General features: G+C 30.9%; 1 long non-coding RNA gene across 1 annotated transcript; it reads left to right on the forward strand.

The window, feature by feature from the left end:
• Positions 1–2,901: 2,901 nt before the first annotated feature.
• LOC113240596 lies at positions 2,902–9,296 on the forward strand. The gene is made up of 3 exons (XR_003311255.1): positions 2,902–3,005; positions 8,997–9,027; positions 9,210–9,296. It is a non-coding gene; the product is annotated as an uncharacterized LOC113240596 (long non-coding RNA).
• Positions 9,297–10,003: the final 707 nt, after the last annotated feature.

Genomic DNA, 10,003 nt, shown 5'->3' on the forward strand with positions numbered 1-10,003 from the left:
CCCTAATAATATCTATTCAAGAAGTCATTACATCTATTCAAGAAGTCGTATTGCATGTATTCAAAGTGATCACTTATTTAACATCTATTCAAGAAGTCATTACATCTATTCAGATAGAGGTTGGAGTTATCCAGACACCCCAATAACATCTATTCAAGAAGTCATTACATATATTCAAGAAGTCGTATTGCATGTATTCAAAGTGTTCACTTATTTAACATCTATTCAAGAAGCCATTACATCTATTCAGATAGAGGTTGCAATAAAAAATAATAAGATCTTAAATTTATTAAGAAGTCCGTATATTCAGAATTCATGAACTCTTATATCGAGAAATTAAAACAAAACAGCATTAATGGATTCACATAGTTTATTTACAAAAAATATTATTTTCTATACACCACTTATTCAAATAGGATACATTTTTAAAAGCACATATATTAGTATGGTATATACAATTTTGAATATCCGACGACATTGAATATTTATCACTTAATGTTTCTAAATTAGGACAGTTTACGTTTTCTAGATTATGTACATTATCACTTTCTATTATCTTCTTCAACCACCGTACTTTTTCAAATCCTTTTGCATAAACACGTTTATTTTTACAGAAATCTAACATCAAACTCTTATAATTACAATAAGGCACATATCCTTCATTCCATAATATTCCTCTGTTTTTTTCTATCCATGAAACTTGTATACGTTCCTTCTTTGTTAGGTTATAAAATCGGTATGGTGGTTTAATCAACAACACAAGCATACTCTTGTTACAAATAATTGCGATTTCTTTCGGTATAAATTGATTGTTTTCGTTTTTAAAACCTTGAATATCCATAACCACGTTCATGATATTTTTCGAACAATGTTACTCAGTGGTCTATACTCAATAAGACGATCGTTTATGATCAGACAGTAGCCAGTTGTATTTTCAGGTATATCTTTTGAAGATTCGATCTCTAAACGAACGTCAACGGGTCCTGTTTTCAGTGAATCATTTTGTCTTGAACAGTCAATAACGAACAGTGGAGCTTTTTCCTCAAATGCTTTCAAATCAAGCAAGGGATCGATACTCGTGTTGTAATACGACTGACGAAAGTTAGCATACATTTCGTATAATATACTATATTTGTCTTCATCAAATTTCAAATTAAGTGAATCATAAGGAAAGTACTGTGAATTTAAAAACAACTTGACATTTGTTATATTACAATGATCAAAAACAGATGGACTCTTCGATTTGTTCAGTTTTCTGTTAGTTTGTAAACCAAATATAACATATCTTGGTTTTTCTAACTGAGAAGCAGTTTTCACTGACCACGAGTGTTTTGTTGTCTTAGGTAAAAGAGGATATTCATATAAATCCCAATTCCGGAAAGCTAGTTGTATGGGTCTATCTTTTTCTAAATGCTTAAGTAATAATAATCTATTACGGTCTGAAACTCTAACATGCGGTACACGCCATTGAACTTTTTGTATGTCTATTGCCACGTTATCTTTGCTATCAAGTATAACACTATTTAAAACTGTATTACTTCGATGAAGTATAAGTTCATGTCTACAATTGGCGACAATTTTCTTATAATCTTCTGCAAATCCTAATACTTTATTTAGTGGTATAATAACAGAGAAATGACCATCTTTTCGAGTGGACTCATTTAAATTCCAGCCCCACAGTGCTGCACTTCTACTTTCTCCTTCATTCATTGAGATGAGAGATTTAATGGTTGTTGTGATTCCCGTATTTTTAACATGATCTATTTCAACACCATTTAGTTCGTATTTTATGTATTGAAATAAAAATAATATCGGATTTATAAATTTAATATCTTTTGGTGTTTTTTTTCCTGCTGCATCTTGTTCAAATACACTTGCACACCCCTCAATGTAAATGGAGCTTGCGGATGGTAATATATAAACATCTTGCTGATGAATAGGTATTCTAATTTCATCGTTTTGTTTATAGCTATGATTGTAGGGATTATAGCTGTGGATTTCATAGCTTTCAATGGAATTATCTTGCTGTGGTGGGTCCGATATTTGCAACATGTTTATTTTTTATTATTTATTTCTAAACCAAGAGAAAGAAGAAAGTTTTTATTACTTTTAGTAATTTTCTTTGTTGTGCCTAATCGTCTTCTCCCTTTGAACACTGGAAGCGGAATATTGAACTTTTGTTCATTCAATAAGGTTTTATTGTAAACATACATATTGATTTAATATTATAAAATATAAGATAATGTTTTATGATGACTACTATAATAAATATATACTTAGCACCCAATTCTGAACAATGTTCGTGTAGGAATGTGCTCCACTGGTTTAACATTTCATTTTATTTATTTATTGTCTTTGTAGTTGAATCATAAATATTTAGTTTCCAAAATGATGTCAGAAATTTTAAACACAAATGCCCGCAGTTGTATAGATGATTTCCTTGTAAATTATCATAATTATATTGAATACGTGGTTCCACATATGCTATAAACTCTTTCGGTGGTTTTAAGTTACCGTAACTATCGAAATATTCGATATAATCTTTAAATTTTCCATAAGCTACCCAATGAGTTCCAGAATTTCTAGAAGAATCTAAATTAATCACACCACATTCCATTAACCATGGCACCTTCGGCAATTTGTCTCTCATAAATACACCACGAAAGTGAGGAATATTTTTTGTGTGCTTTATAATATCTATATTAGTTAAAGCTCTATTGGGTAGCCCAGTATCTAGTTTTTTTTATTTGAAACATAAATTCCTAAACAACGTTTGTACGGCTTCAGATGTAATCCTTTTCCAATACACAACGCTTTCATTTTTATATTATGCCTCTTCAATTCTGATAGTTGTTTTTTGGCTGACTTATAATTATTTACAGCTTTGGTGATTCCATCAACACCCCCCGCTAAACTTCCTGTAGCAGATAATCCGGCAAAAATAGGAACTAATGGTAGAAATCCACCGGTTTTAGGTACAGGTATCACTCTCGGTAACGGTACGGGTAAGTCAGAAGCCAATTCTTGAGCAGCTGCATATGCTAATTCTATTAACATTTTCTTGCATTTTGGTTTTAGTTTGCGGATATGTTTTTAGTATGCGAAATAATATTGCTCAATATCGTTTTTGTCATACCCGCTCCAGTTTTCTGAGCGGTTGCTAATTTGTCTTTTCTCTTCTGATTCGCGTTATCGGAATTATCATTTAAGTTTTTCATTTTCAATAATATTGTTTGCGAATACTTTATTCAAAGCGGTCTTTGTTATGTTAAGATCTCAATACAAATGATTACACGAAATTTGAATAGCATATTTATATACACTATATTTTACAATTACAAACGATTTGATTTATCAATCCAACTGTTTTCACTTAACGGAAGACCTAACCACTTAACATATACTTTGTTTCCTTTGCGTTTCAAAACTTTTTCAACAAGATATATCTCAGGGTGTACAGTTTTCTGAATTTCTTCACCATAGAACGCCCCTAAAATTGGTCTTGATTTTGAATCTTCTAGCAAATATGTAGGGGGACTGGTTTGTTGGATTTTTGTAATCTTGAATATTTCTGTAGACCAATTAGGTGTAAACCCCTTTTCAAAAAATCCTTTGTATTTACTGATTCTTACGAAATCTCCAACTTGAAATCTTTTTCTAGTCAATACTTTTTTACATTGTGTATTGTTAATGTATCTCTGTAATACAGTTCCTTTATTACTATGATTAATTGTAGCTGGTGCTTTTCCGACTGTTCTATGATAAGCGTGATTGTATTCGTAAACTTTTTTGTCGAGGGTTCCATCATTCCAATTATAATTTCCTTTTAAACTAAACTCCTTGTACAAGCTTGTCTTGAGAGTTCTTATAAGTCTTTCTACGATTGAGGCTTTTTTCGTAGAATATGTAGAATAATGGTTAATATTATACTGTTTGATAACTTTTTTAAATAAATTATTATAAAATTCTTTTCCCATATCAGTTTGTAAATTTTTTGGGTAACGCCCCCTTGCTAATAATGTTTGAAACTCTTTAGACACGTTTTCTTTAGTTTTTCGTTTGAGGGGAAATGTCCAAGCATACTTTGAGAAACAATCGATAATCACCAATATGTATTTGTATCCAGCATTAAATTTGGATAAAACTTGCATATCTATCAAATCTGCTTGCCAAAGGTCATCTATATCCCTTAACAATACACTTCTCCGGGGAAAGTTCACTCTAGCATTCTTATGAATTTCATTAACGACGTCGGCTTTGCTCATAATGCTTGTTCAATTTTCCTTCGAGTCCCTTCAAAGCAATGTCTTTTTCAATATCTTTTATACGATCAACTAAGATCAAAATTAACTTTTCAATATGTACTAAATTGTCAGAATTCTTCTTAACAATTTTATCAACATAGTCTTTACTAACAATATCGGGTAATTCAGCTTTATCTGAAGATGAGATTTTAATTACTTCTACTTTAAAATAATCTACGCCAGTATCATTTGTTTTCTCGAGATTCATGTCTTATATTCATTAGAATACTTAGGGTAATGATGATACTAAAATAGATTTTATTCTTTTATTATACCGGCTTCCTTTAATTCTTCAATAATTGATACAATTTCATTATCATGATTGTTGTTACCAGCGCTTTTAGATGCAATTAAAAGTTTCAGTCTTTCAATCAGCTCATTTGGATCATCCCAATAAATATAATCTGTGTTACTTTTATATTGTTTTAGTTCAGGCAAGTATCCTCCGCTTTTTAATTGTGGTAACTTTTTGACTAAATCTGTATTGCGTTCATTTAGTTGAGAAAATAAAGGCTTGATGATTGTGCAGTATTTTAATCCTTTATCACCTTTTAATTTTCCGTTCGGGTCAAAATCACGTTTGTGTGCGTTAGTGTTAATTAACATTTCTTTGTATTCACTTTTGTCTTTTTCGGTCACAATCGTAAGATCAGGTTTATTACGCATTAGAAGTTCCTTTAAACCAGCGGTTAATTCATACTTCTTGTCATTGATGGTAATTATGTACCTTTTTTCCGCATGAGAAGCATCAGGTATATAAGATAAACTAACAGCACTATTTCCCATCATAAGCTTTTTATTTTTGGTTTGAATGCCAAATGGTACATTAAAATGTTCATACATATCCATCATGTCTTCTTTCTTTAGAGATAAAAGAGTGTCGTTACCGTTACTTTCGTTTAATAAACGTTTACTGGCATCGTTAGCATATTCATAATATTCGGAATGGTCACTAGAATCTGCGTTGATTATGTCTTTGAAATTTTCATAATCTGTAGAAGAGTTCAAGTCCTCACTACCACCAGTTTCATCTATTTTGGTTGACATGGTGAAAGTGGGGATAGACTTTTTATTTTTGAGCAATGTTTCTAGAGGTTCTGTAATAGATTTAAAGACGTTTTTGTATTTCAGATTAGCTTCATCTTCATCACATTGAATCATTTTTATTTTATTCTTTATATTGTCCACCGATTTAACGAGTTGCTCTTTTAAATCTATTTCCATTGTACGGATTATTGATAAATCTACCAATTCAAACGAACACTCGACTGCAAGTGCGGTATTCAGACAACAAATTGCTTTATATGAGGATTTTATAAGTAAATAAACGTGTCAAATCCTTGTCTATACCTTCGCATATTCATTGCACAATCTTTATTTATTAATAAAAAGCTAAATTGATCTTGCCATATAACAACACAAAGCCGCTTAAATGTAGACCAATCTAGGTCTGTATTTACATGCTCGTTGTATATATGTCTTAAATTAATATCATCTTGTTTGAAAATAATCAACACATTGACGTTGTCCCTGAGCAATTGTTTAGGTATTTTCGAATAAGTTTGAGATAAATAAAAACAGTCTATCTGTCTGTGTCTCCCCATAGCAAAATAATTACGAATATTCATTTGGTTTTCACAAGCGACATCATCAAAAATCATAATTGAATTTGTCAAAGCATCGTTGGGATGAAGAACTTCCTTGTTCTCGTTAAATATAAATAGTTCTGCCCCTGGAACACCTTCCATAACTTGTAACAATAGATTCAACATAATGTTAGTTTTACCACAATTGGAAGGACCGCATACTATGCACCGGATTGTGTTTGGTAACAGCGAACTATGTTTTACTTTTTCTGAATAATTTTTTACTTTAATATTAGCTACTTCTAAAGTTTGAGTTTGTTTTACGAACTTCATCGTGAAGTGAGAGGGAGTTGAATGTTTTAGTATTTATATACTCGTCAATCAGAGGAATTGAAACTATGAACAAAACAAATGCGATAAGTATAATATAAATTCTTTATTTAAATTTAGTACAAGCGTATTTACAAATCTTAATCTTACAAATATTAAAAGTAAAAAACATACATTAAAAATAAAAATAAAATATATAAACATTAAAATAACGAAAAAGTAAAAATTCCTTATCGAATTACAAATATAATATACTTTACAGCAGGCAAATATCATTACGAATGTTAGTGAAAGATAAATTAAAAAATTGTTTTGTAATGCCCCCAAGGTAAGGTGTTGACTTTATTTACTAGTATCTGCCTTTTATCATCAGTATTGCTTAAAACCGTTTTATTAAGCTCTTGAGAGTAAAGTACGTGTTTGATTGATTTAATTAAATTCATTTTACATTTTAAATCTTTGACGTTGAATAATGAGTCTTTGTATTGTGATAAAGTAAGATTCTTAGTAACGCACTTAGAAACACCTTTAGCTTTATTGATTCGTGTTTTAATGCTGTTCAGGGAATAAAGTTTTGCTCTAAGACCTACAAATTCTCTAATCACATCACCCCCAAGTTCGTCTTTAAATAAGCCGGGGATTTTTGCATTCACCCTTTCTATGCAGTATGGATTATTTAAATCAAAGTTACTAGTATCAAATTCCGACAAATTATTTTTGATATCTCTGTAAACGTCCTCTGTGAATATCAAGTATAGGAGGCTATCAGTATCTGTATAACAAAGTTTTGCATTCTGATTATATATCTTTTTAATAAAATCGTAATGAAACTTGTATAGATGCTGTTTTGCGTATTCTAAAACTGAAAACCCAATGTAGATAGGTCTGTCGAGCACAATCTTTTCTGGAGTAAATTGAGCAGCTAGAAAATTTTCTGAGAACACTGAAATATTTTTTAGATTTGGGCGAGAAATAAGTGTTTCAGCATCAAGTCGCTTTTTTGTTAAATTATATTCATCTTTCCAAGTTGTGATCAATTTAACACTTACTTGTTTGCGTCTATTTTCAATAGTTTTACCGAAAATTGCATTATTCATGAGTTTAAAAAAGTCTTTTTCGAAAACTGACACAGCGGATCGCCGCAGATTTGTATTCAAATCTATGTATTTCTGTAAAAAATTTGACTGTTTAAAGCTCAGTATACGGTGAATATTTCTTAAAATTAAACCATTTCTCAACATTTCTTTCAAGTGAATGAAATGAACAACGTAGTTATATTTATCATATAAACTCGCAATCAATTTCGGAGACTTTCCTCCCGGGGGAATAAATTTCTCCGGAGCGAATGGCAAATCACTGTGCAAATTATGCAAGTTCTCAGGATACTCTAGATCCACTTCCAAAATAAACCCAGTGTCTCCATTTTCAGGTACTGTCAAAATATTAAACGTTTCAATTTCATATTTATTTAAAAATTTAAATTCAGAATAAGGCAAACTTTTAGTCATTGCATGTCCGTACAGATTGTTACAATCTAAATATATCAAATAAGATGACGGATTGAAATCATCAAATTCTGGTAAGTATTTATTATTGGCTTTAGCGTGTCGTAATGAACACTGAACCAATCCTCCGCGTATTCCTTTTTCTAACATTTGATACATTTCCAAATCATCTATCAAATCTAGTTCAATGCCTGTCGAAAGCAGCATAGCATCCCAACTCAAGCTCGGTGATGTTACGTAATAGGCTGGATCTAATTTGTAATATTTTAAACTCAAGTTTCTGAAATTTTCAAATACATCACATAATAATAAAACGTCACATTTAAGGTACAAATCGGTATATTCACCGAGAGTATTAATATTGAATACATTCCACACAGAATGTGCATGATTAAAGTCTTTATCACTTATATGTTCCATTTTCAAAATATTAAAAAAAAATTCTTTTGAAGGAAGTTTAGTTTCTTCGTATCTATTCCAAGAATCCATGTAATCGTACGGATAAATACCTTTTGATTTTAATAAATGCAAATGCTTGCTTTTAAATTGCATGGATAAATTGGTGAAATCTTCATCTGATAAATTGTTACTCAACATGTCTAAACTTGTGCTCAAAAACTGAAATGAATCTATAAATTTTATTTGTAATGGACGTGTAAATTCTTTTAAATGTATGGTCTTTGTAATTGTGAGGTACTTTTCTTTAGTTTTCGGTATAATTGTAGTTGGACCATAGTATTTTGCTAATTCGCTAATAAACAAATGTGAGTCATAGTTAGCTAAATTATGAAAGACTACTGGTATGAATGGACACACTCTGAACATCAAATTACATTGTGAATGAGCTGGCCCTCTATATTCAGAAGTAATATGATCGTGGTCACGAACCTTGTCATCGAATAATAAATGGCTACAAATATGACACGATGTAGCGTTTTGATAACTATTTTCTTGTTCTTTCGTCAAAGGCGTCATTGGATTCTTATCACATAATATTTTATAAAGGCATTTCACATCTGCAATCAATCTGTTAACAAACACTTCTACACAATCCGAACCCCTGTAGGTAACGAACTTGTTTAAACTCGAGTCATATGAACAACAAATATAATACGCAAAACATGAAGGTTGATGAACTTTTAAATTACGTGTATTTTCGCTACCATTCTCTGTACAGTTAACTAATAGACTTTCGAAATCAGCATATATAACAAAATAGATTTTTTGCTGTCTCTCAAAATGTTTAAATCCGATTGTACTATTTTTTTTAGGTAAGACTGTCAACACTTGAGAGCAATCATGGTTTGTATATTTAATTTCAGAAGAAAAAAAACGTAAACAATTCTCACACATATATAGATTCCCTTTAAATTTACTAATCAGACGTTTTACTAATCGTACAAGATCTTTAATGAGGCAGTAATGACCTTTGACTCCTTTTTCAAAGTATAATAAATTTACATGATTGTTCTTTCGATTTTTAGATAAATATAATGGACCAGTTACTAAACTGCTTGAACTTAATCCATAAATGTTGATACTGATGTTATTATTAGCTTCAAACAATTGTATATCTTTACACGAGACGGAGGGAAAGTCATACCGTCTGTTTTAAAGACAGTTGAATGGTGAGGATATGAACTTGTTTCGCATACATTACTTTTGGCGGGAAATAATGCAGCTACTATACTCCATAGAAAACAGTACTCATCTTTATTCTGTATATTTATGCAACTTTTACTATTCTTGAGAAATGATGGCAGCTCTATGAACGTACCACCTCTCATAGGACAATATTTGTTTATATTCAATTCTAAATGACTTATTGAAACCAGAGACCAACCAGATTCACAGTGTTCAAATTCTGAAAGTTTTTGTTTAAATGTTTCTATAGCATTCATATACAACTCATTAATATTAGTGTTGTTAAAAACGCAATCAAACTTTGTATTAAAAGATTTTAACTGTTGCGTACTTGACCGTGGTAACTCAAAATAAGCAAACAGTTCAAAATTTAACTTCAGACATGTGTGTTTCAGTATTGATAAATGGATAACATTCGAAACATCATTTTTATAACTGTACAGGAACGCCTCGGGTGTGAGGTACTCGACTTCCTGTGCAGGGTTTATGCGGTAAGTCACAATTCTGTTCTTAAATGCAGTCTTAATAATGTCAATATTTTTGAATTCAGTTTTTAATAAACAATTCTCTTTGTGTACATTCGTTCTCATATGATAATGATATTTCTTTTGAGGAATTTCGATGTTGCACATGT

This window comes from Hyposmocoma kahamanoa, unplaced genomic scaffold (genome assembly GCF_003589595.1).
Source record: "Hyposmocoma kahamanoa isolate Upper Pololo Valley unplaced genomic scaffold, ASM358959v1 157, whole genome shotgun sequence".
Taxonomy (NCBI): Eukaryota; Metazoa; Arthropoda; class Insecta; order Lepidoptera; family Cosmopterigidae; genus Hyposmocoma; species Hyposmocoma kahamanoa.